At 45.2% G+C, this 27,699-nt stretch overlaps 1 pseudogene; it reads left to right on the forward strand.

Moving 5' to 3' along the window:
* The first annotated feature begins 1,264 nt into the window (after window positions 1-1,264).
* On the forward strand, window positions 1,265-27,415 carry LOC125507442 (annotated as a pseudogene).
* The last annotated feature ends 284 nt before the right edge of the window (window positions 27,416-27,699 follow it).

The following is a 27,699-nucleotide window of genomic DNA, read 5'->3' on the forward strand; positions in this document are numbered from 1 at the left end:
CACTATGTGTTGTAAGCGAGCATAATCATATTGGGTCAATCAAAGAATGAGTAGTTAAACCGCCATTTTAATATTTTATGTATGGGATTCATCTGATGCATACATACTTGCACTGCATTCAGTTATTTCAGCGTGTCCAGTATTTGTTGAAAAATGTGTCTAACATTTCTATCAAGAATGTGTCCAACATTTTTGTCGCTTTCATGAACAAAGAGGCGCCAAACAAAGCCTAAAAGAAGAAATGAGAATATAATTGAGGAGATCAATGTTACCACCAATATTGCTTACGATGCCATTGGCTGCAAGAGACCAAAAAGAGAAGTTGCCCGTTCGAATTTCAGTGAGAAGGCATTTGACTTATCTAAAGAAGATTCACTTGTCACACCCAAGGAAATCAGAATTGAGGAGGAAACAGAGGCAGTTAGGTTGACAAGAACATGAATCAATTCTGTACTCCAGGCACACATGTTCAATCAATAGCTTGTCATGCAATTACGATCTTATGTCTTTTGCATTTTACTTAGGATCTTGCATTTCCTCACAATTAAACCTTCCTCTTAACTTGCATAAAAATTTAAATTATTCCAGGTATAAATTACGCCAACCAACGAAGCAGTATGCGCCATGGTGTGATACCACTGTCCTTAAAACAGCAAGACTGGTTGTTTGTGGCATTGCCATTTTAAAAGAACAAACTCGCGCTTCAAAAACTTTCTTTCGCTCATGTTACCAAGAGAGTAGAAAATTTTGAGAGAGGGCGCCATGCATTCATTTCAAAAGATGCAACACTTGTTGAAAGATATGTTGTGGTGCATGGACAGATAATCCTTCAACAGTTCGCAAATTATCCGGATGAGTACATTCGACGGTGCGCCTTCGTCACAGGCCTTTTCAAGAAGATGGAAGAAAGAGGTCACATGAAGCTAGCAATGAAGAAGAAATCTCAAGTGAAGACAGGAGGGAATCTAAACCCAAGTGCAAAAATGACCCCAATATCAAAACGAAATCTTATGTGCGCGACAACCACAAAGTTGGTCGGCGGGATATGGGGTGATTACCCTGCAACCCATTTCCCAAAGGATTCAAAGGAGGGGGTGAGAATGATGAGCAAAAGGTATTTGAGGAGGAACAGGAAGAAAATGAAGAAGATGATGCTGAAGGGGAGGTTGAAGTTGGCGAGGAACATGTTTCATGGACCTTGCCACCAACAAGGTCTAGAGTGACATCATTAGATGTTTGAGAAGAAATAAAATGGGAAGGTCAAATGGTTGGAAAAACACCTGATGGAGAAGCTCTGTACAGAAGTGTTAGAGTTGGAGATCTAAGTATTGTTGTTGGTGGGGCGGTCACATTGGAAGGTGATTCAGGAGAAGCCATTATGTGTTTTGTTGAGTATATGTATGAGACACATGGTGGCACACAAATGATTCATGGAAGAGTTCTGCAAAATGGTTCGCACACTGTCCTCGGCAAAGCCGGAAACGAAAGAGAGTTGTTCTTTACGAATGACTGTTTAGTGTTTACAATTCAAAGTAGGTGACATGAGAGGATCAGTTACTGTCAACTTCCGGCTAATTCCCTGGGGTTACAACTGCAGAAAAGACCAGTTAGAAGCTATTAGGGTGGAGAAGGCCAATGCAGAGGATAGGAAGAAGAAAGGTTTGCCGGTGGGGTATATCCACAAAAGCCTATACTGTCCTGAGAAAGGTGCCTTTTTCTCCCTCCCTCATGAGAAAATGGGTAATGGAACTGGCACTTGTAGTTCCTGTGAGGAGCGAGTAGCGGTTGAAGATGAATTAAAAATACTGTCAGAGACCAACTTTGTCCTCAAGAATGTCACATACAATGTTCATGACTTCCTGTATATCATGTTGGGGAACGTTGCAGAAAACAAAAAATTTCCTACTCGTTTCACCAAGATCCATCTAGGAGTTCATCTAGCAACGAGTCATCGGATGCATCTACATACCTTTGTAGATCGCGCACGGAAGCGTTCAAAGAACGGTGATGATGTAGTCGAACACGACGTGATCCAAATCACCGATGACCAAGCGCCGAACGGACGGCACCTCCGCGTTCAACACACGTACGGGACGGGAGACGTCTCCTCCTTCTTGATCCAGCAAGGGGAAAGGAGAGGTTGACGAAGATCCAGCAGCACGACGGCGTGGTGGTGGATGCAGGGCGTCACAGTAGCAGGGCTTTGCCTATACTACGAGGGAGAGACGTAACGGGGAGAGAGGGAGGCGCCAGGGGCTGGGGTATGAAGTCCCTCCTCTCCCCCACTATATATAGGGGTTCTAGGGGGGCGCCGGCCCTAGTAGATGGAATCTACTAGGGGGGCGGCGGCCTAGGGTGGGGGGCTTGCCCCCCAAGCAAGGGGGCGCCCCCCTTAGGGTTTCCCCTCAACCCTAGCCGCATGGGCCCTAGGGGGGTGGCGCCCCAGCCCACTATGGGCTGGGTTCCCTCCCACTTCAGCCCATGGGGCCCTCCGGGATAGGTGGCTCCACCCGGTGGACCCCCGGGACCCTTTCGGTGGTCCCGGTACAATACCGGTGACCCCGAAACTTGTCCCGATGGCCGAAACAGCACTTCCTATATATAATTCTTTACCTCCGGACCATTCCGGAACTCCTCGTGACGTTCGGGATCTCATCCAGGACTCCGAACAACATTCGGGTTACTGCATATTCATATCTTCACAACCCTAGCGTCACCGAACCTTAAGTGTGTAGACCCTACGGGTTCGGGAGAAAAAGCAGACATGACCGAGACGACTCTCCGGTCAATAACCAACAGCGGGATCTGGATACCCATGTTGGCTCCCACATGCTCCACGATGATCTCATCGGATGAACCACGATGTCGAGGATTCAATCAACCCCGTATGCAATTCCCTTTGTCAATCGATATGTTACTTGCCCGAGATTCGATCGTCGGTATCCCAATACCTCGTTCAATCTCGTTACCGGCAAGTCACTTTACTCGTACCGTAATGCATGATCCCGTGACCAGACACTTGGTCACTTTGAGCTCATTATGATGATGCATTACCGAGTGGGCCCAGTGATACCTCTCCGTCATACGGAGTGACAAATCCCAGTCTTGATCCATGTCAACCCAACAGACACTTTCGGAGATACCCGTAGTCTACCTTTATAGTCACCCAGTTACGTTGTGACGTTTGGTATACCCAAAGCACTCCTACGGTATCCGGGAGTTACACGATCTCATGGTCTAAGGAAAAGATACTTGACATTGGAAAACTCTAGCAAACGAACTATACGATCTTGTGCTATGTTTAGGATTGGGTCTTGTCCATCACATCATTCTCCTAATGATGTGATCTCGTTATCAATGACATCCAATGTCCATAGTCAGGAAACCATGACTATCTGTTGATCAACGAGCTAGTCAACTAGAGGCTTACTAGGGACATGTTGGTGTCTGTTATTCACACATGTATTACGATTTCCGGATAACACAATTATAGCATGAATAAAGACAATTATCATGAACAAGGAAATATAATAATAATGCTTTTATTATTGCCTCTAGGGCATATTTCCAATAGTCTCCCACTTGCACTAGAGTCAATAATCTAGTTACATTGTGATGAATCGAACACCCATGGAATTCTGGTGTTGATCATGTTTTTCCCTAGGGAGAGGTTTAGTCAACGGATCTGCTACATTCAGGTCCGTATGTACTTTACAAATCTCTATGTCTCCATCTTGAACATTTTCACGAATGGAGTTGAAGCGACGCTTGATGTGCCTTGTCTTCTTGTGAAACCTGGGCTCCTTGGCAAGAGCAATAGCTCCAGTGTTGTCACAGAAGAGCTTGATCGGCCCCGACGCATTGGGTATGACTCCTAGAGTGGTGATTGAAAGTGCGTTATATCGACTAGAGGGGGGTGGATAGGCGATTTTTATGAAAGTCTTCAAAACGTGAGAGTTATGAAGACAAACAGTGAAGATTATGCCTATCACTATGCAGCGGAAGATAGATTACACTAGGCAGCCATGGGCAAGTATTCAATAGAGTGAAAGCGCACAAACAGCTTCAGTGTAATAAGGATCAGGTAGGAAGAAGTTATGAAGCCCAACAGATCATACATTCATGTTGTGAAGACAAAAGATAAAGCAAGCATGCAATGGCTTCACAATGAATAACTGTAAGTGAAAGGAAGTGAAGATGAAACCAGTGACACGTTGAAGACAATGATTTGTTGGACCAGTTCCAGTTGCTGTGACAACTGTACGTCTGGTTGGAGCGGCTAGGTATTTAAACCAAAGGACACACAGTCCCGGACACCCAGTCAAGGACACTTAGTCCAAGACACCCAGTCCTCACCGTTTTCTCCTTGAGCTAAGGTCACACAGACCTCGCCCAATCACTCAGGTAAGTCTTCAAGGTAGACTCCCAAACCTTCACAGACTTCGTTCACTGGCAATCCACAATTTCTCTTGGATGCTCTGAACGCGACGCCTAACCGTCTGGAGGATGCACAGTCCTCAAGTGTAATAAGTCTTCAGATCACACAGACACGAAGACTTAAGTGATGCCCAATTTCTCTGGCTCTGGGTGGTTAGGGCTTTTCTCCTCACTGGGAATTTTTCTTTCAAAGGCTTCGAGGTGGGTTGCTCTCAAACGACAAAAGCCGTGCACTGAAATCTGAGCAGCCAACCGTTTATGGTTGTGGGGGGTGGACTATTTATAGCCACTTGGCAACCCGACCTGATCTGTCCGAAATGACCCTGGGTCACTAAGGAACTGACACGTGTACCAACGGTCGAATTTTGAACTCACACGGCAACTTTACTTGGGCTACAAGTAAAGCTGACTTGTCTGACTCTGGACAAGATTTTCTCTCAAAGTCTTCGCTCGAAGACATAGGATTTGAATTAGGCATCACTTCAGTCATTCTGACTGGTTCTCTTCGACCCCACTTAACAGTACGGTGGTTCCTATGACACAACATGAATGAAATAAAACTACGAAGGATCTAGGTCTTCGAGTTCCAAAAGCTTCATAGGGAGTCTTCTCATGTCATTGTCTTCAATATGAATATCTTCATAAACCACCATTGTCTTCAATGTCTTCGTACATTTTTAGGGGTCATCTCTGGTAGTAAAACCGAATCAATGAGGGACTTCTACCTGTGTTTTCCTGCAATTCTCACAAACACATTAGTCCCTCAACTAGGTTTGTCGTCAATACTCCAAAACCAACTAGGGGTGGCACTAGATGCACTTACAATCTCCCCCTTTTTGGTGATTGATGACAAACTAGTTGAAGTTTTCAACGGGGAACATAATTTGTGAAATGTAAAGGAATTTGTCTTCATAAGTTGCAAGGGCTCCCCCTGAAGATGTGCATATAAGTAATTTGCCTTGAATGCAAATGCACATGGCAGGTTGTACTTGTGGAGATCCACTTCAACTTATGATGACAATCCACTATGCATGTGAAAGTATATGAAGATAATGACATGCATAATGGAAAATGGACGTCTGCAGAATGAGATGAGTGCGGAATTTATCGTCGCACATGCGGAATTTATCTTCGCAAAACGGAGTGACAAACAGGTAGCAGACGACCATCAAGGCTAAGTGTTACAACTCAATGAAGCAAATGTAGCAAAAACGGGAGTTGTAAGCACGAAGCAAAATGTAGCAAAAATATGAAGGCACCCGCCCATAGTGACCCGCTTGAAGACTATAACCATCATATGCTTCTCCCCCTTTTGTCAGTGATGACCAAAAAGTTTGAAGACATAGAGGTTTCTACGCGTTCCAGGCGCAGCAGGGTCGGTGAGTTGTTTGGTGGTGCAGACGAGCTTGGTGCAGATTCGACGCGTTTGAAGCAGGTGGAGATGATGTCGCGTCGTCTTCTTCTTCAATAATCCGGGCAGACACGGTGGCAGCAGAAGAAGAGAACTCTGACTCTTCAAGTGATGGTGTGCTGCATCACCGCTCTTCTTGGAGGCGTGGAGTCAAATTTGAAGTGCTCTGTGAAGCCATCCTCATGCAGTTCAGCTTCAGGGCACATCATGGTGAGGCCCTTCCAAGTGCGGCGACAGGTCTCGTGTGTGACAAATGCATTCTTGGTTGCCAGATTTCTGATGCGATTGACTTCTTGCATGATGCTTCTCATCTGCCTCTTGAGCCAGTCGTGATGCCTATCTTGCTTTTGGTGAAGAGCCACAAGAAGCTCTCTGTCATTGAGTGCACGAGCGCGCTTCTTGGGTCTCTTTGCAGCTGTGCTGTTGGTGGCTTCAGTTGATGCAGGGGCACGTGTGGTGCCAGCCATTGGATACACTCGGGAGAGAGCTTCAACACCTTCAATATTTTGAGTGAAGCTCTGGTGTTCTGCATTCTGAAGACTTAGTGGTTGCTTGGCCGGCTCTGGATATATTGCTTCAGCAGATGTGTCCACATCTGGCAAAAATATCCTATGATTGCGGGCTGAGGGTTGATAGGAGATTGCAGAGTGAAGCTTGATCAGCCTCATAACCCAAGGAGCATAAAACTTTAAGCCAAACAGTTCTGAAGCAGACGCTGCAAATTGACGGATGAAGAGATCCTGTGTATTGAAGCATTTGCCGTGAAGAATGCAGAAGATGAGAGTCTTCATTGCACCATCAATCGTTGCATATCGAGAGTGTCCCTTGACTGGCCAGAGAGTCCGCCTTATGATGTGATATATTTTTGGGCAGGTACTCTAAGTCTTCAACGAAGAACCTAGTTGGATAGGGTGCATTTGGAGGAAATGGCTTCATCATTGAGAGCATCTGACTCATATCTGGCTCAGGACGCTGAAATATGCTCTCAATGGCTTCAGCATGGAGTTGGCACCCTTCTTCAAAGAATTCGCCAGGAGTGGGAAGGCCGGTAAGCTCAATTAGGTCGAAAGCATTGGCTTCATGATGGATATTGCCTGTCATCCACTCCAGGATCCATGTCTTCGGATCTCTGTTATAGCCTTTGATATGCAAAGTGGCATAGAACTGGAGCAGAAGCTCTTCGTTCCAGTGCTCTTCGTCAGTGATAAATGGCAGCAAACCCACTTGCTTGAAGCAATCCAGTGCTTCTTCCAGACCAGGCAGACCTGCAACAGCTTCAACCTCAAGGCGCTTGTGAGGAAAGATGCGGCCTTGGTTGTAGAGGATGCATGAATAATAGCTGCGCTGTTGATGGCTCCAGAACCTATCTGATACAATCCGTTCCCTTGAATAAGGGTTCTTGGAGCGGTCGAAAAACGTGTTATCTGCCCTGAAGCCGTTGATGTTGAAGGAACCAGGAGCTGATGCAGGACCTGGGAACCTTGGTAGTCGTGGGATCGGCTTCTGGACCTGGGGCCTGTGCGCAATATGATAGTGGAATTGTGGTCCGGCAGCAGACTCAGGCACAGAATGTTCAGGAGCAGTAGCTTCGGTGTCTTCTGAAGCTGTTGTTGGGGAGGGCTCCACATTTGCTTCGGCGTTGTTTGTGGCAGCCTCAACATTTTCAGCTTCAGGCACGTTCTCCTTGAGAACTGCTTCTTGTTGGTGCGGGGGAGTTGGAGCTTGTGGTATTTCTGCTTGCTCTTCGGCTGATGCAGCCGGAATGTCTTCAACACTCTGAGCCCTTGGCCCTCTGCGAAGCCTATGGAGGGTAGGCGCCGGTGGAGTTGAAGTGGGTTGGAGCTCATCTTCCTCCTGTGGGCGATCTGCCCACGACGCATCTTGTGTGATTGGCGTCAATGGACGACCAATACTGATCTGTTCGCTTGTCTCAAGCTGAGGAAGGGCTGCATCACCTTGCACATTGTCTTGGGGACCAATGTCTTCAGCAGCATTAGGGTTGGCTGCTGGAATGTCTTCAGCGTGCGGAGCCTCTATGTAACCAGGCTCATGCACAGTCATCTGACGATCTGCGTCAGGATAGCGGACGCAGAGTGGTTCAACTATCAGGGGCTCTGTGGGAGCAGCCCGAGATTTCTTGGTCTTGCGCTTCTTGATAATGGGTTCAGAAGGAGAGGCTTCAGAATGTTTTCTCTTCATAGCTTTAGCCTCTGCAGTCCGTGTCTTCTTGTGCTGTGAGGCGATTGATCGACTCTTGGGCTTTGAGCCAGTCGTTGCAGCGGGGAAGACAATCGGAGCATCAGGTTCTGACCTTGGCGCTTCAGGTTCGGGCACAGACGCCTTCTTTTTCTTCTTCGCGGCCATCCTGGGGTCAATGCCGGGACGCCCAAGTGCCTTGCGCTTTTCTGCCTCATTGTAGGCCTGCACGCAGTGATCAGCCAAAGTCTTCATGCGTTCTCGCGAGCCTTGAGCTTCAGCACGCGTCTTCACGAAGCTCTCTTTCAGCTCATGCAACATAGTTTTGAAGCTTTTCACTTCTTGCACACTGAGCTTGGCCACGTGCTTCTTGAATTGAGCCTTTTCATAATCAATTTTCTGCTTCAGTTCTACAATTCGCTGGGCTATTGCAAGTTCTGAAGCGATTGCACCTTGAAAGGCAACACTGAGGCCTATGGGTAGCTGCAGATCATTGAAGCTTATGTCTGGTGTGTCAAACCATTCATCGATGAAGTTGTGGATGATGGTGACATCAAACAGAGGCAGATTGTTGAAGATTTCAGCCTCCTCCTTGCTCTTGATGAGATGCTCAAGAGCATCATCTCCAAGATCTTCATCGCTTGAGAGATCAATGGCTTCGCAGCGCAGAATGTCAGCAGCTGTGAGCTCTTTGCCTGTGAGTGGCTGAGGCTTCTTGGCTTCTTGGGGCTTGGACACTCGTGATAAGCCTTCTGACTGCATACTGGATTCAGGAGGTGCAGTTGCTAAAGGCTTCACTCTTGCTATCTTGGGAGAAGCGGCTGGCTTTGAAGCTTTTGGAGCTTTTGGCTTCTTCTGCTTTGGCTTCAGAGCAGCAGGGGCGTCATCTGACTCAATATCTGCTGGAGGGTCATTCACAGCAGTCCCTTGGACTAGGATGCGAGTGATGAGGCCAGCAAGATTGGCATACAGCCCGATGATATTGGGATCGGCGTTGCGTGTGCCATCTGCCCTTGGTGAGGAGGGACCAGGGTTGAAGTCAAGCCCAAATTTCTTCTTGTTTATCTTCGCTGACTGTTGTGCAAACTGAAAGTTGCGCTTGAAGAGATTATCATCGCGGCACCAGAGAAGTGATGACGGATGTGCCTCAGCTGGCTGTGGTCCTCTCACCATGCATGGATAGAAGCCTTGAGCAATGGCTTCGTCTCTGGACTTGGGTACGAGATTTTTGTATAATACATCTCCCCACGGTCTCTTGATGGCGCACTTCTCCGCATATTCCTGAGTGACGAAGCGGTAGTGGAACCATTGCTCTGCCCAATATCTTCGAATCCATTGGATTCGTGTCTTGCGCTGACCATAGCTTTCTTCAGGATCAGTGGATATGTGCCTGATGGTCCCAGAAAGTGATCATCCCAGAAAGTGACATGTGCCTGATGTAGACTTGCGATCAACTTTGTCGCCATCATAATCAGCATCCGAAAATCCAACTAAATCAAACTCTGAGCCCTTTGGATACCATAATCCTAGAGTTGGGGTGTGAGCCAAATATCGAAGAATTCGCTTCACAGCTAAGTGATGCGACTCCTTTGGTGTCGCTTGAAATCGAGCACACATGCAAACACTGAGCATGATATCTGGCCTAGATGCACATAAATAAAGCAAAGACCCAATCATGGAGCGGTATACCTTTTGATCGAACTCTTTACCGTTGTCGTCGGGACCCAGATGATGCTTGGCTGGCATTGGTGTTGTGAAGCCTTTGCAGTCTTGCATACCGAACTTCTTTAGGCATTCTTTAAGATATTTCTCTTGTGATATGAAGATGTCGTTGCGTTGTTGCCGTATTTGAAGACCGAGAAAGAACTTCAGCTCCCCCATCATGGACATCTGATATTGCTCTTGCATCATGTATCCAAATTCTTCACTATACTTCTGATTGGTGCAGCCGAAGATAATGTCATCCACATATATTTGGCACACAAACAGTTCACCATCATATGTCTTCGTGAAAAGAGTGGGATCCAGGGAACCAGGTATGAAGCCTTTGCTTTTCAGAAAGTACTTGAGTGTATCATACCAGGCCCTAGGGGCTTGTTTGAGGCCATACAGTGCCTTGTTGAGCTTGTATACCATATCAGGATGTTTTGGATTTTCAAAGCCAGGTGGTTGTGCAACATACACTTCTTCTTCAATCTTGCCATTGAGAAAGGCACTTTTCACATCCATCTGATAGAGAAGTATGTTATGATGATTTGCATAGGCCAGCAGTATGCGTATGGCTTCAAGCCTAGCCACAGGAGCAAATGTTTCATCGAAGTCAATGCCCTCCACTTGAGTATATCCTTGAGCAACTAGACGAGCTTTGTTTCTGACAACTTGACCATGCTCATCTTGCTTGTTGCGGTATATCCATTTGGTGCCTATTATGTTGTGCTTCCGTGGATCAGGACGCTTAACCAGTTCCCATACATTATTCAGCTCAAACTGTTGAAGCTCTTCTTGCATAGCTTGAATCCATTCAGGTTCCATGAAGGCTTCTTCAACTTTCTTGGGTTCTGATATTGAGACGAATGCGAAATGCCCACAGAAGTTTGTTAGCTGAGTTGCCCTTGAACGAGTGAGTGGACCAGGTGCATTGATGATGTCCAGTATTTTATCAATTTGTACTTCGTTTGCAACACGAGGGTGTGCGGGGCGAAGACTTTGCTCTTGCTGATCTATGTGGTCATTTAAAGGTACATCTTCAGGCTGAGCATTGTCTTCATGTGGATCAGATGCTGAGATGATAAGTTCTTCTTCAGGTTGAGCTTCAGAAGGTACAATTTCTCCAGTTCCCATAAGCTTGATTGATTCATTTGCTGGAACTTCATCTAGCACATTTGGCAATTGCTCTCTTTGTGATCCATTGGTTTCATCAAATCGCACATCCACTGTTTCAACCACTTTGTAGTGGAAGAGATTGAAGACTCTGTAGGAGTGCGAATCCTTTCCATATCCAAGCATGAAGCCTTCATGTGCTTTTGGTGCAAACTTTGAGGTGTGGTGTGGGTCCTTGATCCAGCATTTTGCGCCAAATACTTTGAAATAACTGACATTTGGCTTCTTGCCAGTTAGGAGTTCATAGGATGTCTTGTTCATAAGCTTGTGAAGATAAACACGATTGATTATATGGCATGCAGTATCAATGGCTTCAGTCCAGAATTTTCTTGGAGTCTTGTATTCATCTAGCATTGTTCTGGCCATCTCAATGAGTGTTCTGTTCTTGCGTTCGACGACGCCATTTTGCTGAGGCGTGTATGGAGCTGAGAATTCATGTGTGATGCCCAAGGTATCCAGATATGTATCAAGGCCAGTGTTCTTGAATTCAGTGCCATTGTCACTTCTGATGTGCTTTATCTTGGCGCCAAAATTGTTCATAGCTCGATTTGAGAAGCGTCTGAAGACATCCTGCACTTCAGTCTTGTAAAGGATTATGTGCACCCAAGTATATCTAGAATAATCATCAACAATTACGAAGCCATAGAGACATGCAGAAGTAGTAAAAGTTGAGTAGTGAGTGGGACCGAAAAGATCCATGTGAAGCAATTCAAAGGGTTGAGTAGTGGTCATGATTGTCTTCGAAGGATGTTTTGCCCTTGTCATCTTCCATGCTTCACAGGCACCGCATAAGTGATCTTTCTTGAACTTGACACCTTCGATGCCTATGACGTGCTTTTTCTTCGCAAGGGTGTGGAGGTTTCTCATGCCAGCATGCCCAAGCCTTCGATGCCAAAGCCAGCATTCTGAAGCTTTTGCAAGAAGACATACTGCAAGTTGTGGTCCTGCTGAGAAATCCACCACATACAAATCACCTTTCCTATACCCTTCAAACACTAGAGATTTGTCAGATTCCATTAGCACCAGGCAGCGATATTTGCCAAACATTACAATCATATTCAAATCGCAAAGCATTGAGACGGACATTAAGTTGAAGCCAAGGGATTCAACAAGCATGACTTTATCCATGTGTTGATCCTTTGAGATTGCAACTCTACCTAGACCCAATACCTTACTTTTACCAGTGTCAGCGAAAGTAATGTGGCTCTTGTCGGATGGACGTAAAGTTGAGTCCATGAGAAGGCTTCTTTTGCCAGTCATGTGATTTGTGCACCCACTGTCAATAATCCATTCTGAAGACTTTGAAGTCACTGGTGTCGTACCCTACAGTGCAGTTAGGGGGATAGGCTTCACGAAGGGTATTGTGAAGCATAAACATTTGACGAACCAGTGGATTATGAAAATTTAAATCCAGATTAGGATTAATAGGGAGAGTAGCATGCGATTCAGGAACGAAGTACATAATGATGCCATTTGGACATTTTATCTTGCTCCCTACAAGATTTTTAAGGTCCCCAGCAATAGCATCAGAAGATTTTGTTTTTCTGCTGGAGATCTTTCCCTGCAAAAGAGAGTCAAGCTTTCTTAACCACCCACATCTTCAAGGGTGGCTTAGAAGCAATAAGTCTAAGTGCAGCATCTGAGAATTTTGGCTTTGAAGCCTTAGCAAACAGTCTAGCAGGTGGACAATAATACTCATAAGAATAAGCAGAATAATTTTTGGTCATATGAACATGACGGTTCGAAGAACCACTCTCATATTCGTATGCCTGAGTATGGTTTGCCTGCAAAACATTAGCGTTAGTGCGACTCAAGTGAGTCCTCTGTTCATATGAAGCCTTTGGACCGTATGAAGCCTTTGGTCTGAGGTTCGTCTTCTTCAAGTGAGGTGTCATGAAGACATTCTCAGGAAGATTTTCCAGACATTTTTTCGGAACCCAGATCTTTTTCATAGGCGGTCCATTCCTGCAGTTAGTACCAATGTACCTGGCAAACACTTCACCATTCTGATTCTTAAACAGTTTATAGTTTGCATCAAAGGATTCATCACTGATAATAGGGTTAGCACAAGTGACGCCAGATAAATTGGATGGATCTGCTGAAAGTTCCTTTGCAGCAACCCATGTAGTTTTGGGGTACTGCTCAGGTTTCCAGTAAGAGCCATCTGTATTGATTTTCTTCATGAATCCAACACCCTCTTTCCTAGGGTTACGATTCAGGATCTGTTTTTTGAGGACATCACATAATGTCTGATGCCCTTGAAGACTTTTGTACATCCCTGTTTCAAGCAATGTCTTCAACCTAGCATTCTCATCAGCAATAGCAGTGGTATCCTCAGCAGAGGGGTTAGTTACCACATCAACAGTTGAAGATATTGAAACAGTAGTAGCAGTGGAACATTCAGCAACAGAAGCAGCATTATCACGCTCAATGCATTTAAGACATGGTGGTTCAAATCCTTCCTGAGCGGGACTGATGTGTTCAGCGCGAAGTGACTCGTTTTCCTTTTGAAGATCTTCATGAGCCGCCCTCAATTTCTCAAGTTCTTGCTTCCTTTGAAGATAATCATAGGAAAGCTTTTCATGAGTTGTTGAGAGAGTATCATGACGATCTTCAAGTTCCTGATACTTAACATGAAGGTTTTTTATGTCTTCAATTAAGGATTCAGATCGAGTCATTTCAGCACCCAACAGATCATCGCTTCTGTCTAACAATTTTTGAATATGTTCCATAGCTTTCTGTTGTTCAGTTGCAATTTTAGCAAGTGTTTTGTAGCTAGGTTTTGAATCACATTCAGAGTCATCGTCACTAGATGTTTCATAGCGAGTTGTGCGTGTGTTTACCTTGGCACCGCATGCCATGAAGCAGTAGGTAGGAGTGGAGTCGTTCTTATCATTTGCGTCGGTGTCGGTGATGCAGTCATTGTCTTCAGTATTGAAGATGGACTTGGCGACGTATGCTGTAGCCAGACTCGCAATGCCAGAATCAGACTCCTCCTCAGACTCCACCTCTGCCTCCTCAGATGCAGACTCCTCCTCTGAATCCATCTCCTTTCCAACAAACGCACGTGCCTTGCCAGATGAGCTCTTCTTGTGTGATGAAGACCTTGATGAAGTTTTAGAAGAAGACTTTGAGTATTTCTTCTTCTTCTTGTCGTCAGAATCATATTCCTTGCTCTTCTTCTTCCTTCTGTTCTCATTGTCCCACTGTGGACACTCAGAGATGAAGTGTCCAGTTTTCTTGCACTTGTGACATGTTTTCTTCTTGTAGTCATGAGCAGAAGCTTCATCATTCCTTGAGCTTGATCGTGAAGATTTCCTGAAGCCTTTCTTCTTAGTGAATTTTTGGAACTTCTTCACTAGCATTGCAAGTTCTCTTCCAATGTCTTCAGGATCATCAGAACTGCAGTCAGATTCTTCTTCAGATGAGGATACAGCTTTTGCCTTCAAGGCACGAGTTCGCCCATAGTTTGGGCCGTAGATATCTCTTTTCTCAGAAAGCTGAAACTCATGTGTGTTGAGCCTCTCAAGTATGTCAGACGGATCGAGTGTCTTGAAATCAGGACGTTCTTGAATCATCAGGGCCAGGATGTCAAACGAACTATCAAGTGATCTCAGCAGCGTCTTGACGATTTCATGTTTGGTGATCTCAGTGGCGCCGAGGGCTTGAAGCTCATTTGTGATGTCAGTGAGCCGGTCAAATGTGTGCTGGACATTCTCATTGTCATTTCGCTTGAAGCGGTTGAAGAGGTTGCGAAGAACACTGATTCTTTGATCTCTCTGGGTTGAGATGCCTTCATTGACCTTTGAGAGCCAGTCCCAGACTAGCTTGGATGTCTTCAAAGCACTCACACGGCCATACTGTCCTTTGGTCAGATGACCACATATTATATTCTTAGCAGTGGAGTCCAGTTGAGCGAACTTCTTTACATCAGCAGCAGTGACACCTTCTCCAGCCTTGGGAACGCCGTTCTCGACGACATACCATAGGTCGATGTCAATGGCTTCAAGATGCATGCGCATCTTATTCTTCCAGTAGGGATATTCAGTTCCATCGAAGACGGGGCAAGCAGCGGAGACTTTGATTATCCCTGCAGTCGACATAGCTAAAACTCCAGGTGGTTAAACCGAATCACACAGAACAAGGGAGCACCTCGCTCTGATACCAATTGAAAGTGCGTTATATCGACTAGAGGGGGGGGTGAATAGGCGATTTTTATGAAAGTCTTCAAAAGTGAGAGTTATGAAGACAAACAGTGAAGATTATGCCTATTACTATACAGCGGAAGTTAGATTACACTAGGCAAGCCATGGTCAAGTATTCAATAAAGTGAAAGCGCAGTGACAAAAGCTTCAGTGTAATAAGGATCAGGTAGGAAGAAGTTATGAAGCCAAACAAATCATACATTCATGTTGTGAAGACAAAAGATAAAGCAAGCATGCAATGGCTTCACAATGAATAACTGTAAGTGAGAGGAAGTGAAGAATGAAACCAGTGATGCGTTGAAGACAATGATTTGTTTGACCAGTTCCAGTTGCTGTGACAACTGTACGTCTGGTTGGAGAATAGGCGATTTTTATGAAAGTCTTCAAAAGTGAGAGTTATGAAGACAAACAGTGAAGATTATGCCTATTACTATACAGCGGAAGTTAGATTACACTAGGCAAGCCATGGTCAAGTATTCAATAAAGTGAAAGCGCAGTGACAAAAGCTTCAGTGTAATAAGGATCAGGTAGGAAGAAGTTATGAAGCCAAACAAATCATACATTCATGTTGTGAAGACAAAAGATAAAGCAAGCATGCAATGGCTTCACAATGAATAACTGTAAGTGAGAGGAAGTGAAGATGAAACCAGTGATGCGTTGAAGACAATGATTTGTTTGACCAGTTCCAGTTGCTGTGACAACTGTACGTCTGGTTGGAGCGGCTAGGTATTTAAACCAAAGGACACACAGTCCCGGACACCCAGTCAAGGACACTTAGTCCAAGACACCCAGTCCTCACCGTTTTCTCCTTGAGCTAAGGTCACACAGACCTCGCCCAATCACTCAGGTAAGTCTTCAAGGTAGACTCCCAAACCTTCACAGACTTCGTTCACTGGCAATCCACAATTTCTCTTGGATGCTCTGAACGCGACGCCTAACCGTCTGGAGGATGCACAGTCCTCAAGTGTAATAAGTCTTCAGATCACACAGACACGAAGACTTAAGTGATGCCCAATTTGCTCTGGCTCTGGGTGGTTAGGGCTTTTCTCCTCACTGGGAATTTTTCTTTCAAAGGCTTCGAGGTGGGTTGCTCTTAAACGACAAAAGCCGTGCACTGAAATCTGAGCAGCCAACCGTTTATGGTTGTGGGGGGTGAACTATTTATAGCCACTTGGCAACCCGACCTGATCTGTCCGAAATGACCCTGGGTCACTAAGGAACTGACACGTGTACCAACGGTCGAATTTTGAACTCACACGACAACTTTATTTGGGCTACAAGTAAAGCTGACTTGTCTGACTCTGGACAAGATTTTCTCTCAAAGTCTTTGCTCGAAGACATAGGATTTGAATTAGGCATCACTTCAGTCATTCTGACTGGTTCTCTTTGACCCCACTTAACAGTACGGTGGTTCCTATGACACAACATGAATGAAATAAAACTACGAAGGATCTAGGTCTTCGAGTTCCAAAAACTTCATAGGGAGTCTTCTCCTGTCATTGTCTTCAATATGAATATCTTCATAAACCACCATTGTCTTCAATGTCTTCGTACATTTTTAGGGGTCATCTCTGGTAGTAAAACCGAATCAATGAGGGACTTCTACCTGTGTTTTCCTGCAATTCTCACAAACACATTAGTCCCTCAACTAGGTTTGTCGTCAATACTCCAAAACCAACTAGGGGTGGCACTAGATGCACTTACAGTGATGACCTTCACCCATATTGCTTCATGTGCTGCCTCCGAGGCTGCCATGTACTCGCTTCACATGTAGATCCCGCCACGACGCTCTGCTTGCAACTGCACCAGCTTACTGCCCCACCATTCAAAATATACACGTATCCGGTTTGTGACTTAGAGTCATCCAGATCTGTGTCGAAGCTAGCGTCGACGTAACCCTTTACGACGAGCTCTTCGTCACCTCCATAAACGAGAAACATTTCCTTAGTCCTTTTCAGGTACTTCAGGATATTCTTGACCGCTGTCCAGTGTTCCTTGCCGGGATTACTTTGGTACCTTCCTACCAAACTTACGGCAAGGTTTACATCAGGTCTGGTACACAGCATGGCATACATAATAGAACCTATGGCTGATGCATAGGGGATGACACTCATCTCTTCTATATCTTCTGCCGTGGTCGGACATTGAGCTGAGCTCAATTTCATACCTTGTAACACAGGCAAGAACCCCTTCTTAGATTGATCCATATTGAACTTCTTCAATATCTTATCAAGGTATGTGCTTTGTGAAAGACCTATGAGGCATCTCGATCTATCTCTATAGATTTTGATGCCTAATATATAAGCAGCTTCTCCAAGGTCCTTCATGAAAAACTTTTATTCAAGTAGGCCTTAATGTTGTCCAAGAGTTCTATATCATTTCCCATCAAAAGTATGTCATCTACATATAATATGAGAAATGCTACAGAGCTCCCACTCACTTTCTTGTAAACGCAGGCTTCTCCATAAGTCTGTGTAAACCCAAACGCTTTGATCATCTCATCAAAGCGAATGTTCCAACTCCGAGATGCTTGCACCAGCCCATAAATCGAGCGTTGGAGCTTGCACACCTTGTCAGCATTCTTAGGATCGACAAAACCTTCCGGCTGCATCATATACAATTCTTCCTTAAGGAAACCATTAAGGAATGCCGTTTTGACGTCCATTTGCCATATCTCATAATCGTAGAATGCGGCAATTGCTAACATGATTCGGACGGACTTTAGCTTCGCTACCGGTGAGAAAGTCTCATCGTAGTCAACCCCTTGAACTTGTCGATAACCCTTAGCGACAAGCCGAGCTTTATAGATGGTCACATTACCATCCGCGTCTGTCTTCTTCTTAAAGATCCATTTATTTTCTATGGCTCGCCGATTCAACGGGCAAGTCAGTCAAAGTCCATACTTCGTTTTCATACATGGATCCTATCTCGGATTTCATGGCTTCCTAGCCATTTGTCGGAATCCGGGCCCGCCATCGCTTCTTCATAGTTCGAAGGTTCACCGTTGTCTAACAACATGATTTCCAAGACAGGGTTGCCGTACCACTCTGGTGCGGAACGTGTCCTTGTGGACCTTCGAATTTCAGTAGGAGCTTGATCAGAAGTATCTTGATCATTATCATTAACTTCCTCTCTAGTCGGTGCAGGCACCTCAGGAACATTTTCTTGAGTTGCGCCATTTTCCGGTTCAAGAGGTAATACTTCATCAAGCTTCTACTTTCCTCCCACTTACTTCTTTCGAGAGAAACTCTTTCTCTAGAAAGGACCCATTCTTGGCAACAAAGATCTTGCCTTCGGATCTGAGGTAGAAGGTGTACCCAATAGTTTCTTTTGGGTATCCTATGAAGACGCATTTTTCCGACTTGGGTTCGAGCTTTTCAGGTTGAAGTTTCTTGACATAAGCATCGCATCCCCAAACTTTTAGAAACGACAGCTTAGGTTTCTTCCCAAACCATAATTCATACGGTGTCGTCTCAACGGATTTCGACGGAGCCCTATTTAAAGTGAATGCGGCAGTCTCTAAAGCATAGCCCCAAAAATAGCGGTAAATCGGTAAGAGACATCATAGATCGCACCATATCTAATAGAGTGCGATTACGATGTTCGGACACACCGTTACGCTGAGGTGTTCCAGGCGGCGTGAGTTGTGAAACTATTCCACATTTTCTTAAGTGTGTGCCAAACTCGTGACTCAAGTATTCTCCTCCACGATCTGATCGTAGAAACTTGATTTTCCTGTCACGTTGATTCTCAACCTCACTCTGAAATTCCTTGAACTTTTCAAAGGTTTCAGACTTGTGTTTCATTAAGTAGATATACCCATATCTACTAAATCATCAGTGAGGCGTGAGAACATAACGATAGCCACCGCGAGCCTCAACACTCATTGGACCGCACACATCAGTATGTATGATTTCCAATAAGTTGGTTGCTCGCTCCATTGTTCCTGAGAACGGAGTCTTGGTCATCTTACCCATGAGGCATGGTTCGCACGTGTCAAATGATTCATAATCAAGAGACTCTAAAAGTCCATCTGCATGGAGCTTCTTCATGCGTTTGACACCTATGTGACCAAGGCGGCAGTGCCACAAGTATGTGGGACTATCATTATCAACCTTACATCTTTTGGTACTCACATTATGAACATGTGTAGTATACGTTCGAGATTCATAAAGAATAAACCATTCACCATAGGAGCATGACCATAAAACATATCTCTCATATAAATAGAACAACCATTATTCTCGGATTTAAATGAGTAGCCATCTCGAATTAAACGAGATCCCGATACAATGTTCATGCTCAAAGCTGGCACTAAATAACAATTATTAAGGTTTAAAACTAATCCCGAAGGTAGATATAGAGGTAGCGTGCCGACGGCGATCACATTGACCTTGGAACCATTCCCGACGCGCATCGTCACCTCGTCCTTTGCCAGTTTCCGCTTATTCCGCAGCCCCTGCTTTGAGTTACAAATGTGAGCAACTGCACCGGTATCAAATACCCAGGAGCTACTACGGACACTAGTAAGGTACACATCAATTACATGTATATCACATATACCTTTTGTTTTGCCGGCCTTCTTGTCTGCTAAGTATTTAGGGCAATTCCGCTTCCAGTGACCGCTTCCCTTGCAATAAAAGCACTCAGTCTCGGGCTTGGGTCCATTCTTTGGCTTCTTCCCAGCAGCTTGCTTGCCGGGCGCGGCAACTTCCTTGCCGTCCTTCTTGGAGTTCTTTTTACCCTTGCCCTTCTTGAACTTAGTGGTTTTATTGACCATCAACACTTGATGTTCCTTCTTGACTTCTACCTCCGCTGATTTCAGCATTGAGAACAACTCAGGAATGGTCTTTTGCATCCCCTGCATGTTGAAGTTCATCACAAAGCTCTTGTAGCTTGGTGGAAGCGACTGGAGGATTCTGTCAATGACCGCATCATCCGGGAGATTAACTCCCAGCTGAGACAAGCGGTTATGTAACCCAGACATAGTGAGTATGTGCTCACTGACAGAACTATTTTCCTCCATCTTACAGCTGAAGAACTTATCGGAGACTTCATATCTCTCGATCCGGGCATGAGCTTGAAAAACCATTTTCAGCTCTTCGAACATCTCATATGCTCCATGTCTCTCAAAACGCTTTTGGAGCCCCGGCTCTAAGCTGTAAAGCATGCCGCACTGAACGAGGGAGTAGTCGTCAACACGTGTCTGCCAAGCGTTCATAACGTCTTGGTTCTGTGGGACGGGAGCTTCACCTAGCGGTGCTTGTAGGACATAATCTTTCTTGGCAGCTATGAGGATGATCCTCAGGTTCCGGACCCAGTCCGTATAGTTGCTGCCATCGTCTTTCAGCTTGGTTTTCTCTAGGAACGCGTTGAAGTTGAGGACTACGTTGGCCATTTGATCTACAAGACATATTGCAAAGATTTTAGACTAAGTTCATGATAATTAAGTTCATCTAATCAAATTATTAATGAACTCCCACTTAGATTAGACATCCCTCTAGTCATCTAAGTATTACATGATCCGAGTTAACTAGACCGTGTCCGATCATCACGTGAGACGGACTAGTCAACGTCGGTGAACATCTTCATGTTGATCGTATCTTCTATACGACTCATGCTCGACCTTTCGGTCTTCTGTGTTCCGAGGCCATGTCTGTACATGCTAGGCTCGTCAAGTCAACCTAAGTGTTTGCATGTGTAAATCTGTCTTACACCCGTTGTATGTGAACGTCTGAATAAAACACCCGATCATCACGTGGTGTTTTGAAACAGCGAACTGTCGCAACGGTGCACAGTTAGGGGGAACACTTCTTGAAATTGTTATGAGGGATCATCTTATTTACTACCGTCGTTCTAAGTAAACAAGATGCAAAACATGATAAACATCACATGCAATCAAATAATAAACGTGACATGATATGGCCAATATCACATAGCTCCTTTGATCTCCATCTTGGGGCTCCATGATCATCTTGTCACCGGCTTGACACCATGATCTCCATCATCGTGTCTCCATGAAGTTGCTCGCCAACTATTACTTCTACTACTATGGCTAACGCGTTTAGCAATAAAGTAAAGTAATTTACATGGCGTTACTCAATGACATGCAGGTCATATAAAAGAATAAAGACAACTCCTATGGCTCCTGCCGGTTGTCATACTCATCGACATGCAAGTCGTGAATCCTATTACAATAGCATGAACATCTCATACATCACATATAGATCATTCATCATTCATCACAACTTTGGCCATATCATATCACAAACCACTTGCTGCAAAAACAAGTTATACGTCCTCTAATTGTTGTTGCAAGTTTTACGTGGCTGAATTAGGGTTCTAGCAAGAACGTCTTCTTACCTACGTTAAAGCCACAACGTGATTTGTCAACTTCTATTTACCCTTCATAAGGACCCTGTTCATCGAATCCGCTCCAACTAAAGTGGGAGAGACAGACACCCGCCAGCCACCTTATGCAACTAGTGCATGTTAGTCGGTGGAACCGGTCTCACGTAAGCGTACGTGTAAGGTTGGTCCGGGCCGCTTCATCCCACAATGCCGCTGAAGCAAGAAAAGACTAGTAACGGCAAGAAAGTTGACAAATCTACGCCCACAACAAATTGTGTTCTACTCGCGCAAGAAGAACTACGCATAGACCTAGCTCATGATGCCATTGTTGGGGAACATTGCAGAAAACAAAAATTTTCCTACTCGTTTCACCAAGATCCATCTAGGAGTTCATCTAGCAACGAGTCATCGGATGCATCTACATACCTTTGTAGATCGCGCACGGAAGCGTTCAAAGAACGGTGATGATGTAGTCGAACACGACGTGATCCAAATCACCGATGACCAAGCGCCGAACGGACGGCACCTCCGCGTTCAACACACGTACGAGACGGGAGACGTCTCCTCCTTCTTGATCCACACACGTACGAGACGGCACCTCCGCGTTCAACACACGTACGATCCAGCAAGGGGAAAGGAGAGGTTGACGAAGATCCAGCAGCACGACGGCGTGGTGGTGGATGCAGGGCGTCACAGTAGCAGGGCTTCGCCTATACTACGAGGGAGAGACGTAACGAGGAGAGAGGGAGGCGCCAGGGGCTGGGGTATGAAGTCCCTCCTCTCCCCCACTATATATAGGGGTGCTAGGGGGGGCGCCGGCCCTAGTAGATGGAATCTACTAGGGGGGGCGGCGGCCTAGGGTGGGGGGCTTGCCCCCCAAGCAAGGGGGCGCCCCCCTTAGGGTTTCCCCTCAACCCTAGCCGCATGGGCCCTAGGGGGGTGGCGCCCCAGCCCACTATGGGCTGGGTTCCCTCCCACTTCAGACCATGGGGCCCTCCGGGATAGGTGGCCCCACCCGGTGGACCCCCGGGACCCTTTCGGTGGTCCCGGTACAATACCGGTGACCCCGAAACTTGTCCCGATGGCCGAAACAGCACTTCCTATATATAATTCTTTACCTCCGGACCATTCCGGAACTCCTCGTGACGTTCGGGATCTCATCCGGGACTCCGAACAACATTCGGGTTACTGCATATTCATATCTTCACAACCCTAGCGTCACCGAACCTTAAGTGTGTAGACCCTACGGGTTCGGGAGACAAGCAGACATGACCGAGACGACTCTCCGGTCAATAACCAACAGCGGGATCTGGATACCCATGTTGGCTCCCACATGCTCCACGATGATCTCATCGGATGAACCACAATGTCGAGGATTCAATCAACCCCGTACGCAATTCCCTTTGTCAATCGATATGTTACTTGCCCGAGATTCGATCGTTGGTATCCCAATACCTCGTTCGATCTCGTTACCGGCAAGTCACTTTACTCGTACCGTAATGCATGATCCCGTGACCAGACACTTGGTCACTTTGAGCTCATTATGATGATGCATTACCGAGTGGGCCCAGTGATACCTCTCCGTCATACGGAGTGACAAATCCCAGTCTTGATCCATGTCAACCCAACAGACACTTTCGGAGATACCCGTAGTCTACCTTTATAGTCACCCAGTTACGTTGTGACGTTTGGTATACCCAAAGCACTCCTACGGTATCCGGGAGTTACACGATCTCATGGTCTAAGGAAAAGATACTTGACATTGGAAAACTCTAGCAAACGAACTATACGATCTTGTGCTATGTTTAGGATTGGGTCTTGTCCATCACATCATTCTCCTACTGATGTGATCTCGTCATCAATGACATCCAATGTCCATAGTCAGGAAACCATGACTATCTGTTGATCAACGAGCTAGTCAACTAGAGGCTTACTAGGGACATGTTGGTGTCTGTTATTCACACATGTATTACGATTTCCGGATAACACAATTATAGCATGAATAAAGATATTATCATGAATAAGGAAATATAATAATAATGCTTTTATTATTGCCTCTAGGGCATATTTCCAACATATCAGGCCCGAGTTTTTCCCTCGAGTCGAAGGCCGTGGGACCTACGGGCTGGAAGAAATGTGGGCCTGAAGCCCTATGTGGTATGTTGTTTGCCGAGTGTCAATGGTACTTCAAGGTCTCATAACGCTAATCTGAAATCAACAAAAGTTGGTGTAAGAAGGATATACAGGCCTGATGATATTTCACCAGATAAAGCTTACACTTCAGATATCAGAGAGGTTTGGCACTCTGCCTTATGTTTACCACATTTTTATGTGCATCATTACCATCATAATGTGCCTGTGATTCCACCTAACTTTATGGTTTTTACACTTGGACTTTTATCTAGTTTTCTTTGTTGTTTGATCCAGGTGTGTACTACAATGAAGATATAGTTAGTGTGCATGTCGGGATGATAGAGGGAAAATGTGAGGTTACAGCAAAGGATGACCTTCCAAATTCAAATCTTCCAGTAGTAGTTGAGCACGCCTTTTACTGTGAACATTTACATGATCCTCGCACTGGAGCTCTCAAGCAGGTCAGAATGATATTGCCAAATTTAATTTTGTGTTCATCTCATCTTGTTGACAAACTTTTTCATATAGTTCATTGAGTTTGCCTTGCCTAAGAACCAGCTACCGACCAATGTTAAGCTCACCCTGGCAAGGAAGGAGCCTGCTTTGACAAAGAATAAAGGGAAGCAGATTTGTGACGATGAGCAAGCCGGTTCGGATAAACACAAGGATGAAACACCAGAGAACTGTCTTGCAACCCTTGATATTTTTGCTGGCTGTGGAGGTTTGTCTGAAGGGCTGCACCTAGCTGGTAATGTGATTTCCATTTGCATGTTCTTCGTAAGATGTGTGTGCATATTCGTAGACAGAGCACCTTGGCCACCACATATCTTCTGACCATTCAACTGTACATGCGCATCACGTACAGAATAGGCGATCAAATATGAAGAACCTGCTGGGCAAGCATTTCTTCAAAATCATCCTGAAGCAGCAGTGTTTGTGGAGAACTGCAATGTAATTCTGAAGTATGCAAAACCCATTTCCCCCTTTGGATGCACTAAACCCATTACTTATTTCTGACTATTCTCATATTCAGGGTGATAATGGATAAGTGTGGCGATGTTGATGACTGCCTCTCCACTTCCGAGGCTTCTGCGAGAGCAGCAAAACTTCCAGATGAGAAGGTTAAGAATCTCCCTTTTCCCGGTGAAGTAGAATTCATCAATGGTGGTCCTCCATGTCAGGTCAGATGCCTCACCTATACACCAAATGAATGCTCCATGTTTTGTCAATCCTCTGCGTTGTTGCTTGACGCTCTTTGTGCATCTTTTCTCAGGGGTTCTCCTGGATGAACAGATTCAAGCAGAGCCCATGGAGCAAGGTTCAGTGCGAGATGATTCTGGCATTCCTGTCCTTCGCAGAGTATTTCCGGCCAAGGTTCTTCCTTTTGGAAAACGTCAGGAACTTTGTTTCATTTAAGATGGGCCAGACCTTCAGACTGACACTAGCATCGCTCCAAGAGGTGGGGTACCAGGTCCTTGACGCTTGCTCTTCTCTACTTGTGCTATGGCCTTCCTTAACTTCCATATGTTTTCAACTTGTCTGCATGTTCCTAGGTTCGATTCTGCATTCTAGAGGCAGGTGCCTATGGCATCGCGCAGTCCAGGAAAAGGGCGTTCATCTAGGCCGCCGCGCCTGGGAGACTCTTCCTGACTGGCTTGAACCAATGCATGTCTTCGCTAGCCCTGAGCTGAAAATAAACCTGCCAGGAGGTAAATACTATGCTGCTGCCAGGAGCACTGCTGGAGGAGCTCATTTCCACTCTATAACAGTCAGGGATACAATCGGCGATCTACCACCAATGGAGAATGGCGCCAGCAACCCAACAATAAAGGTGCGTACAATCTGAATTTCTTGCGTCAGTCAATGCTCTTGATCAGTACAAGCTGAATTTTCTTTCTCCCTTGTGTGTTGTAGTATGGAGGCGAGCCCATCTCTTGGTTCCAGAAGAAGATTCGAGGCGATACGCTTTCGCTGAGTGACCACATATCCAGAAAGATGAACGAGCTGAATCTCATAAGGTGCAAGCACATCCTAAAGCGCCTTGGCAATGACTGGCATGACCTGCCAGATGAGAAGGTAGCATTCAGTTTCAGCCATCTTATTCACATTCTCTGCTGCTCTCTACATTCTTGGTAAGCAACCATGTGATGTACTAGCAGCTAATTTTTATCATGTGAATACTACAGATGAAGCTATCCATAGGGAAAACAGTGGATTTGGTCCCTAGGTACTTGCTCAACACAGCCAAGAGGAACAATCAGTGGGAAGGCCTGTATGGGAGGCTGGACTAGGAGGGCAACTTCCCCACATCAGTGACAGATCCCCAGTCAATGGGGAGGTCGGCATGTGCTTCCACCCTGATCAGGACAGGATTATCACTGTTCGTGAATGTGCGCGATCCCAGGTAAGCAAGTACTCTTGTAGATATCCCTATCAACACACTCGAAATTGCTACTGCATAGTGGGTAGTATACAGTAATGGATCCACTTGTGCCTCGGCAACTACACTTGGCTAAAATGAAGCATAGTTGACAGTAGATTTTGTTCCCACCAATGCTACTAGAGTAGATTGAGCTATTTTATCAGAATCAGATCATAGTTCTGTGCATGTGCAAGAGCAATTGCCTCGTTTGCCGTCTGGCTTAACCTCCAGGGCAGGCACAAGCAGATCAGAATCCAATGCACATTGCCATGAATCGGATCTGCTGCTATCTTTCTGAAGATCTCTGATCTGATCCCGCGGCATGACATGAATGTAGGGCTTCCCTGATGGCTACCGTTTCGCTAGCAACATCCGGAGCAAGCACAGGCAGATCGGGAATGCGGTACCACCTCCCCTTGCATACGCGCTAGGGAGGAAGCTTCTACCCGAAACACCCCACTCCAAAGCGAAATAAGTTAAGCCCAAGCCCATAACTCAAAACGACTTATTTAAATCTTTTATGGCTTATTTTGACAATAAGTTCTGAAAAGGCTTAATAGAACTGACCCTTAACCTGCAATTCAATTGTGTGTGCAATGATGAATCACTCCGGCGTGCTATAGTGTACATTTAGGCATCATCATACATGGCATAACCTAATACATGTGCATTCCATTATAGAATCTGTAATATGCAATGTTTATGGTAGTTCATACGTTGCACATGATGTTTAAATGCCCCTGAAATCTGGTCAGTCAAGTGATGGTCTTTAAGCCTCCTTCTTTGCTTTTTTCTTGATATGTAAGATTTGTTCACATATTTGTTCAATTGCTTGTTTGTATCAGCCAGCCATACTAGGACTGTTTGCTTTGATTACTTCCTATTCTTGACCTAACACTCTAACATAGCTTGTCAATGATTTAAACACTAGGGGCTGATGTAGTAGGGGCTTGTCTAAGTCATAGGTGACATAAAGATTTGGTTGTACACTAAAGTAGGCTCTCCAAGAGTACCTGGAGATCCAGTTCAAAGGTATGCCTAGTTTTTACAAAGTACACACATAGTAAATGCTCATTTCATTGTGTGCAAGAGATGTGGCATGTTTCATTATGTGGTCTTGTTTTGTTATAATCTCATCCTTTTGTGTTGCTCACAGACTGGAAAGCATGCATATTTATCTTCCAAGAAGACGAGTAACTAGTTTGTGTCACCTTGCAGAGGGGGTGCAATGAAGATAATATTGAGGATTCAAAGTAAAAGATGTTAGGAAGGAGCCTTGCAAGAGAAGGAGGAGCATCGCTAAGCCTATTCAACCAGTTAAGGTAAGTCATTGTATCCAACTCAACAGTTCAATTGTTTGTTTCTTTCAGGTATAGTTAAATTGCTCTTTTCAATTGCTTTATTTGTCCTAATGAGATGCCCAAACAATGATGTCTGATGTTGGGTACTTGTATAACTATTAGTTGACATAATTAAAGGCCTTACAATTTAATTACTCTGGCAAAGTGTGCCAAAAGCTTTGAAGTCTATTAACCAACTATTACTGCATGAGGCTCAATATCTAGTTTATACTAGGCTAATGATTGCAAAGTTTTGCTTGCTGTAGTAGGTTTGTATGAATCCCTCTGTTGTTTATTATGCTCCCTAAGACTTTAATTGACCTA

Source organism: Triticum urartu, chromosome 5, assembly GCF_003073215.2.
Source record: "Triticum urartu cultivar G1812 chromosome 5, Tu2.1, whole genome shotgun sequence".
Taxonomy (NCBI): Eukaryota; Viridiplantae; Streptophyta; class Magnoliopsida; order Poales; family Poaceae; genus Triticum; species Triticum urartu.